The sequence below is a fragment of the Apodemus sylvaticus genome, chromosome 4 (genome assembly GCF_947179515.1).
Source record: "Apodemus sylvaticus chromosome 4, mApoSyl1.1, whole genome shotgun sequence".
Lineage (NCBI taxonomy): Eukaryota > Metazoa > Chordata > Mammalia > Rodentia > Muridae > Apodemus > Apodemus sylvaticus.
This window is the reverse complement of record NC_067475.1, coordinates 49812924-49822037: the sequence shown is the minus strand read 5'-3', so window position 1 is coordinate 49822037 and position 9114 is coordinate 49812924. Positions and strand designations below refer to the sequence as shown.

The 9114-nt window shown below is 41.5% G+C and overlaps 1 pseudogene; it reads right to left on the bottom strand.

Moving 5' to 3' along the window:
• Positions 1-4872: 4872 nt before the first annotated feature.
• On the bottom strand, positions 4873-7269 carry LOC127683567 (14-3-3 protein sigma-like; annotated as a pseudogene).
• Between the last annotated feature and the right edge of the window lie 1845 nt (positions 7270-9114).

The following is a 9114-nucleotide window of genomic DNA, read 5'->3' as shown; positions in this document are numbered from 1 at the left end:
GTATGGGCCTTGAATTCCTGTTCTCTCCAAGACTTTAAGCATGAAAGGATGCTGAATTTTGTCAAATGCTTTTTCAGCATCCAATGAAATGACCATGTGGTTTTGTTCTTTGAGTTTGTTTATGTAGTGGATTGTATTGATGGATTTCTGTATATTGAACCAACCCTGCATTCCCGGGATAAAGCCTACTTGATCATGGTGGATGATCATTTTGATGTGTTCTTGGATTCGGTTGGCAAGAATTTTATTGAGTATTTTTGCATCGATGTTCATAAGGGAAATTGGTCTGAAGTTCTCTTTCTTTGTTGGATCTTTTTGTGGCTTTGGTATCAGCGTAATTGTGGCTTCGTAGAAGGAATTGGGTAATGTTCCTTCTGTTTCTATTTTGTGGAAGAGTTTGAAGAGTATTGGTGTTAACTCTTCTTTGAAGGTCTGGTAGAATTCTGCACTGAAGCCATCTGGTCCTGTGCTTTTTTTGGTTGGAAGACTTTCTATGACTCCTTCTATTTCTTTAGGCTTTATGGGACTGTTTAGATGGTCTAGTTGGTCCTGATTTACTTTTGGTATTTGGTATCTGTCAAGGAAATTGTCCATTTCCTCCAGATTCTCCAGTTGTGTTGAGTACAGGCTCTTGTAGTAGGATCTGATGATTTTTTGGATTTCCTCAGTTTCCGTTGTTATGTCTCCCTTTTCATTTCTAAGTTTGTTAATTTGGATACTTTCTCTGTGCCCTTTGGTCAGTCTGGCTAAGGGTTTATCTATCTTGTTGATTTTCTCAAAAAACCAGCTCCTGGTTTTGTTGATTTTTTGTATGGTTCTCTTTGTTTCTACTTGATTGATTTCGGCCCTGAGTTTGATGATTTCCTGCCTTCTACTCCTCCTGGGTGAAATAGCTTCTTTTTGTTCTAGGGCTTTCAGGTGTGTCATTAAGCTGGTAATGTATGCTCTCTCCATTTTCTTTTTGGAGGCACTCAGGGCTATGAGTTTTCCTCTTAGCACTGCTTTCATTGTGTCCCATAGATTTGGGTATGTTGTGTTTTCATTTTCATTGTGTTCTAAAAAGTCTTTAATTTCTTTCTTTATTTCTTCCTTGACCAAGGTATCATTGAGTAGAGTATTGTTCAATTTCCACATGTATGTGGGTTTTCTATTGTTTCTGTTGCTATTAAAGACCACTTTTACTCCATAGTGATCAGATAGGAGGCATGGGATTAGTTTGATCTTCTTATATTTGTTGAGGTCTGTCTTGTGACCAATTATATGGTCGGTTTTGGAGAAGGTACCATGAGGTGCTGAAAAAAAGGTATATTCTTTTGTTTTAGGATAGAATGTTCTATAAATATCAGTTAAATCTAATTGGTCCAAAGCTTCAATTAGTTTCATTGTGTCCTTGTTTAGTTTCTGTTTTCCTGATCGGTCCATTGAGGAAAGTGCAGTGTTGAAGTCACCCACAATTATTGTGTTAGGTGCAATGTGTGCTTTGAGTTTTAATAAAGTTTCTTTTATGAAAGAGGGTGCCCTTGCATTTGGAGCATAGATGTTCAGGATTGAGAGTTCTTCTTGTTGTATTTTTCCTTTGACCAGCAAGAAGTGTCCCTCAGAGTCTCTTTTGATGACTTTGGGTTGAAAGTCAATTTTATCTGATGTTAAAATGGCTACTCCAGCTTGTTTCCTGAGACCATTTGCTTGTAAAATTGTCTTCCAGCCTTTCACTCTAAGGTAGTGTTTGTCTTTGACCCTGAGGTGTGTTTCCTGTAAGCAGCAAAATGTAGGGTCCTGTTTACGTATCCAGTCAGTTAGTCTGTGTCTTTTTATTGGGGCATTAAGTCCATTGATGTTAAGAGATATTAAGGAATAGTGATTGTTACTTCCTATCATTTTTGACGTTATTTTTTAAATTTGATTGCTTAACTTCTTTTGGGTTTGATGAAAGGTTACTATCTTGCTTTTTCCAGGGTGAAGTTTCCCTCCTTGTATTGGTGTTGTCCTCCTATTATCCTTTTTAGGGCTGGGTTTGTGGATAGATATTGGGTAAACTTGGTTTTGTTGTGAAATATCTTAGTTTCTCCATCTATGGTGATTGAGAGTTTTGCTGGATATAGTAGTTTTGGTTGGCATTTGTGTTCTCTTAGAGTCTGCATGAGATCTGCCCAGGACCTTCTAGCCTTCATAGTCTCAGGTGAAAAGTCTGCTGTGATTCTGATAGGTCTTCCTTTATATGTTACTTGGCCTTTTTCTCTTACTGCCTTTAATATTCTTTCTTTGTTTAGAACATTTGGTGTTTTGATTATTATGTGACGGGAAGTATTTCTGTTCTGGTCCAGTCTGTTTGGAGTTCTGTAGGCTTCTTGTATATTCATGGGCATCTCTCTCTTTAGGTTAGGGAAGTTTTCTTCCATAATTTTATTGAAGATATTTGCTGGCCCTTTAAGTTGTAAATCTTCACTCTCATCTATGCCTATAATCCTTAGGTTTGGTCTTCTCATTGTGTCATGGATTTCCTGGATATTTTGGGTTACAAGCTTTTTGCATTTTGCATTTTCTTTAACTGTTGAGTCCATGGTTTCTATGGAATCTTCAGCATCTGAGATTCTTTCTTCTATTTCTTGTATTCTGTTGTTGATATTTGCATCTCTGTCCCCTGATTTCTTCCCAAGGCTTTCTATCTCCAAAGTTGTCTCCCTTTGAGTTTTCTTAGTTGTTTCTACTTCTGATTTTAGATCCTGGATGGTTTTGCTTAGCTCCTTTACTTGCTTGTTTGTGCTTTCCTGTAATTCTTTAAGAGATTTTTGTGTTTTCTCTTTCATGACCTCAGCCTGTTGACCAAAGTTCTCCTGTATTTCTTTAAGAGATTTTTGTGTTTCGTCTTTCATGACCTCAGCCTGTTGACCAAAGTTCTCCTGTATTTCTTTGAGTGTTTTTTGCATTTCCTCCTTGTTGGCTTTTGTATTCTCCTGGATTTCTTTCAATGATTTTTGTGTTTCCCTTGCAAGGGCTTCTAACTTTTGATCCATTTTCTCCTGAATTTCTTTAAGTATGTCCTTCATGTGTTCCTGTAGCAGCATCATGACCAGTGATTTTAAATCCAAATCTTGTTTTACTGGTGTGATAGGGTATCCAGGACATGTTGGTAGAGGAGAATTGGGTTCAGATGTTGCCATATTGCCTTGATTTCTGTTAGTGACATTCCTGCGTTTGCCTTTTGCCATCTAGCTCTCACTGGTGTTACTCGGTCTTGTCAGTGCTGGACTCACCAGTCAAGCTGCCCCTTCCCCGTTGGCCTCTGGTGCATAGCTTACACCCTGCACTGCCTGTAGACAGGGTGCTGCTGTCCAGGCTGTTCAGATCCCGAAGCAGGCACCTGAAGGCTCCGGCTGGGGCCTGCAGGATTTACTGGCGCACACCGACTTCTCCCAGCTGGCCGCCCGGAAGCCCCCGCTTGCCTCTTGAGGGACCTGGAGATGTGGTGTGGCCGCCCAGGCTGATCTGAAGCGGAGAGAGTTGAGTTGAGGTCTTCTGCCTGAGGCCTTGCCCCAGATTGTGTCTGTGGACCAGATGGATCCGGTGTGCACCCCCAGGGAGCACAGAAGGTGTATGCTGCTGTGACCTCCCCTGTGTTCCGCTCACTCCGCTGGGCAGCTGATTCCCCAACCGGGCTGGTGCACACAAGGTTAGCCTTGTCGCCCAGGCCCTGAGTCCAGGCAAAAGGCTGGGAGGCCAAGGCCCAAGCAAAGTTCCCCTAGGGCTATGACTGTTATTTGGGTCTACCAGGTGACCCGGATGGCGGGCGTGCGCGTCCGTGCTCCCCGAAAGCACCAGGAGAGTCTGTTGTGCTAACAACCTCCTGGGCGGGTTGACACACAGATGGCCCACCAAGCCGCCCAGTTCTTGGGGCGGCGCGTGCGCCGGCCAGGGCAAAAAAACCTCCTGGCTGGGTTGGCACCCCGATGGCCACCCGAACAGCCCAGGGCCTGGGTGCAGGCCAACACCCGTCGGGCTCAGACCCCCGCGGTGTTGGGCCTCGGATTATGTTTGCGTACCTCAGTCTGTCCGATCTCTGGAGTCAGAAATCAAGATGGAGGTGAGTCTCTCCTGACTGGCGGGAAGCCGAGTTCTGAAGTGGCTTCCGTGCAGCGAAAGGCTCCGCAGAACCGCAGCTGCTTGCCGCCCGGCTGGTCAGCGAAGGTCAGTGGTCGTGGGTGCAGGGCCTAACTGGACCCCGCTAGACAACTTCTACTGGAACTCAGCCTGGAGTCTGGGGGGAAGGGTTTGCCCAAACTGTTAAAAGGTCTGGCGCCATTAAAGTTTCCGGCTTTGATCAGTGAATACTGTCTTAGCCATTCTTCTTTTCGCCCCTTCCCTATTTATTCCTCAGCTTCTGTTCTAGATACCCACTTCGTAATAGCTGCAGGCAGCTATGGAACCCAACACACATACACACACACACACAGCCCTTGCCCACAGTCCAGTTCACAGCCACAAGGATGGGAAGCCTCCTCAATTCCTGGGATCCAGAATCAACTGGTGCCTGAGGGAGGCCCAGGGGGAGGAGCCCATGGGGAGGAGAGGTTCAGGAGTGGTGGAAGGAAGTGGGAGTGCAGAGATCAGGGGTGGGCTGGTTTGGGAACACCCACCAGACAGCTGCACAAAGAGTGTGATTCTCAAGCCCTGGTGGCCTCAGCTTGGCTGTATACCTTCCAAGGAGCTTTCCAAGGTGTGACAGAACACTCAGGGTTTGGGAAGGGCAGAGGCCTACTCCCATTTAGTCCTCTCTGCAGGCTGGGGCCTGGAGGGCAAGGTGGGCCAGGGAGGTTGTAGGCTGCTTCAGCTCAGGGACTCCTCTGGAGCCTTACCCCCTCTTCCTCAGCATTGTCAATTATCCAGAGTCAGGTTGTCTCTCAGCAGCCTCAAGCGGAGGGTGCTGTCCTTGTAAGTCCTCCCTGAGGGTGTGCAGATCAGCCATGATCTTGTCGAAGGTGCTTTTAGCCAGTGAGATGGCCATGTCCAGGCTGTTGGCTGTTTCATAGTGGAAGACAAAAAAGTTCTGCGCCAGACCCAGGCATATGGGGTTGGTAGGCAGCACCTTCTGCTTGCTGATGCCCATGGCCTCCTGGTAGACTGACTGGGCACAATCGATGATTTGCTTCTTGTACCTCGGCTAGGTAGCAGTAGTAGTCACCCTTCATCTTCAGATTTCTACCTGATGTGACTCTCTGCCTCTCGAGCCCCTTTGATGAAGTAGGAGTCCCAGTAGGCCTAGCACAGTGCCACACACACCTCTGAGTTCAGTCTCTACCTTCTCCTGGTACTTTCACCTTCTGTTCCCCATTTCTTAATTGGGTTATTTGGATTGTTGGTATCTACCATATTGTGTTCTTATATATTTTAGATGTTAGCCCTCTGTCAAATGAAGGGTATGTGTAGGGTTGGTGAAGATCCTTTCCCAATCTGTAGGTTGCTGTTTTGTCTTACTGACAGTAACCTTTACCTTTCAGAAGCTTTCTTTTTTTCTATTGTATGATTTCTTTGTTTGTTTGTGGTTTTGTGTTTTTCTTTGTTTTCTTTGCTTTTTTGTTTTCTTCTTAGTCAAAAATTGAGTATCCATAAGGGTGCGGGTTATTTCAGGGCCTTTGATTTGATTCCATTGATCCAACTGTTTGTTTCTATACTAATATTATGAATGTTTTTATAAATTTTATCAGATATTTGCTTTATTTACATTTCAAATGGTATCCCCTTTCCTCATTACCCCTCTAAAAAAAACCCTATCCCATCCCCATTCCCACTGCTTACCAACTTCCCCCCTCCCACTTTCCTGATCTGGCATTCCCCTACACTAGGATGTCCAGCCTTCACAGGACCAAAGGACTCTCCTCTCATTGATGTCTGAAAAGGACATCCTCTGCTACATAAGTAGCTGGAGCCATGGGTCCTTCCATATGTATTATTGGGTTGATAGTTTAGTCCCTGGGAGCTCTGGGGTTACTGATTAGTACACATTATTATTTCTCCTGTGGGGCTGCAAAACTCTTCAGCTCCTTGGGTTCTTTCTCTAGCTCCTACATTGGGAGCCCTATGCTCAATCTAATGGTTGTTTGTGAGCCATGGGTATTTTGATCCACCTTCTAAGAAGGATCAAAGTATGCACACTTTGGTCTTCCTTCTTCTTGAGCTTCATATGGTCTGTGAATTGTGTCATGGGTATTCTGAGTTTTCGGGCTAATATCCACTTATCAGAGAGTACATAACAAGTGTGATTGGGTTACCTCACTCAGGATGATCTTTTCTAGTTCCATCTCTTTGCCTAAGAATTTCATGAATTCATTGTTCTTAATAGCTCAATAGTACACCATTGTGTAAATGAACCACATTTTCTGTATCCATTCTTCTGTTGAGGGACATCTGGGTTCTTTCCAGTTTCTGACTATTATAAATAAGACTGCTATGAACATAGTGGAGGATGTGTCCTTATTACATGTTGGAGCATCTTCTGGGTATATACCCAGGAGTGGTATAGCTAGGTCCTCAGGTAGTACCATGTGCAATTTTCTGAGGAACCGCCAAACTGATTTCCAGAGTGGCTATACCAGCTTGCAATCCCACTAGCAATGGAGGAGTGTTCCTCTTTCTCCACATCCTCTGCAGCATCTGCTCTCCCCTAAGTTTTTGATCTTAGCCATTCTGACTGGTGTGAGGTGGAATCTCAGGGTTGTTTTGATTTGCATTTCCCTGATGATTAAGGCTGTTGAACAGTTCTTTAGGTGTTTCTCGGCCATCTGGTATTCCTCAGTTCAGAATTGTTTACCTCTGTACCCCATTTTTAATAGGGTTATTTATTTCTCTAGAGTCTAACTTCTTGAGTTCTTTGAATATATTGGATATTAGCCCTCTATAGGATGTAGAATTGGTAAGGATCTTTTCCCAATCTGTTGGTTGCTCTTTTGTCTTATTGACAGTGTTCTTTGCCTTAAAGAAGCTTTGTAATTTTATGAGGTCCCAATTCTTGACCTTAGAGCATAAGCTATTGCTGTTCTGTTCAAGAAGTTTTCCTCTGTGCCCAAGTACTCCAGGTTCTTCTCCACTTTCTCTTCTATTAGATTCACAGCATCTGGTTTTATGTGGAGGTCCTTGATCAACTTGGACTTGAGCCTTGTACAAGGGGATCAGAATGGATCAATTTGCAACCTTCTACATGTTGACTGCTTGTTGAACTAATACCTTGAAGTCAAAAATGGAGAAACCTCCAATTTTTTCATGGTACAGGATCATTTTAGCTATACTGATTATTTTGGTTTTCTATATAAAGTTGAAAATAGTTCTCTCATGGTCAGCAAAGAACTGCATTGGAATCTGGATGGGAACTGCATTGCAAGATGGCCATTTTTACTATGTTAATCCTATTGATCCATGAGCATGAAAGATCTTTCCATCTTCTGATATTTTCTTCAAATTCTTTCTTCAGAGATTTGACATCCTTATCATACATATTTTTCACTTGCTTGGTGAGAGTTGCATCAGGGTATTTTATAATATTTGTGGCTGTTGCCTATGGGGTTGTTTTCCTAATACATTTATTATTAGTATATTATTAGTATATTATTAGTATAATTATTAATTAGTATATATTATTAGTATAATATATTCATGTATTATTAGTATAAAGGAGGGCGAATAACTTAATTTTTAAATAATTTTGTCCCCACTTTTTAAATAATTTTGTACCCACTTTGCTGAGGGTAGTTATCAGCTGTAAGTGTTCTCAGGTAGAATTTTTTTGGTTACTTATGTATATTACCATATCATCTGCAAATAGTGATATTCTAATTTTTCCTTTCCAATTTGTGTCCCCTTGATCTCCTTTAAACATATTGCTCTAACTAGAACTTCAGTACTATATTGAAGAGATAGAAAAACAGTGCACAGTCTAGTCTTGTCTCTGATTTCAGTGGAGTTGCTTTAAGTTTCTCTCCATTTTATTTGATATTGTCTAATGTTTTCCTGTATATTGACTTTATTGTTTTTAGTTACAGCCTTTGTATCCATGATCACTCTAATAATTTTAATATTAAAGGATATTGTATTTTTGTTAAAGTGTTTTTCAGCATCCAATGAGATGATCATCTGGATTTCTTTCTTTCTTTCTTTCTTTCTTTCTTTCTTTCTTTCTTTCTTTCTTTCTTTCTTTCTTTCTTCATTTATTTATTTATTTATTTATTTATTTATTTATTTCTCTCATTTGTTTATATGTTGGATATTTGGGCAGATTTTTGTTTGTTGAACCATCCCTACATCTCTAAGAGGAAGCCTATTTTATCATGATGGATTATGTTTTTGCTGTGTTCTTGGGTTTGGCTTGTAGTATTAAGGGAAATTTGTTTGAAAGTCTCCTTACTCAGTCTTTGTTTATTTTGGATATTATGGGGACTTTGGCCTCATAGAATAAGCTTGGCAATGTTCCTCTTATTATTATTTTGTTAAATATTTTGAGAAGTATTGTCATTAGCTCTTTATTGAAAGTCTGATAGAAATCTGCACTGAAACCATCTTGCTGGTCTTTGTTGTTGTTGTTGTTGTTGTTGTTGTTGTTGTTGTTGTTGTTGTTTGAGTTGTGAAATTGTTAAATGACTGCTCCTATTTCCTTAGGGGCTATAGGACTAGTTAGATAATTTATGTGGTCTTAATTTAATTTTGATAAGTGGTATCTGTCTACAAAATCATCAATTTCATTTAGATTTTCAAATTTTGTGGAGAGCAGGCTTTTGAAATAGGAAATAATAATTCTTTGAGGATCCTCAATGTCTGTTGTTATGCCTCCCCTGCCACACCGACCCCAGTAGAATCTGTGTGACAAATTCCACAGACTGAGGCATTGGACTTCAAAAGAAGGGCTTCTGGAACTGGTTGTGGAACTCTCGCAGGAGAAAATAATTGAGCTGTAGTTCTCATGGAAATTTTTCTGTTTTGATTTCTTTCATTCCTTTTCTTACCTACAGGTTCCTGGTAGCCTTGACAATGATCTTAAACAAGAATAATGGGTACAAATCCACCCCTTGAGACGGGTCACTAACATGACCTTATCTCCAGGGAAACCAATGCTTCACTTTTCAAATCGTT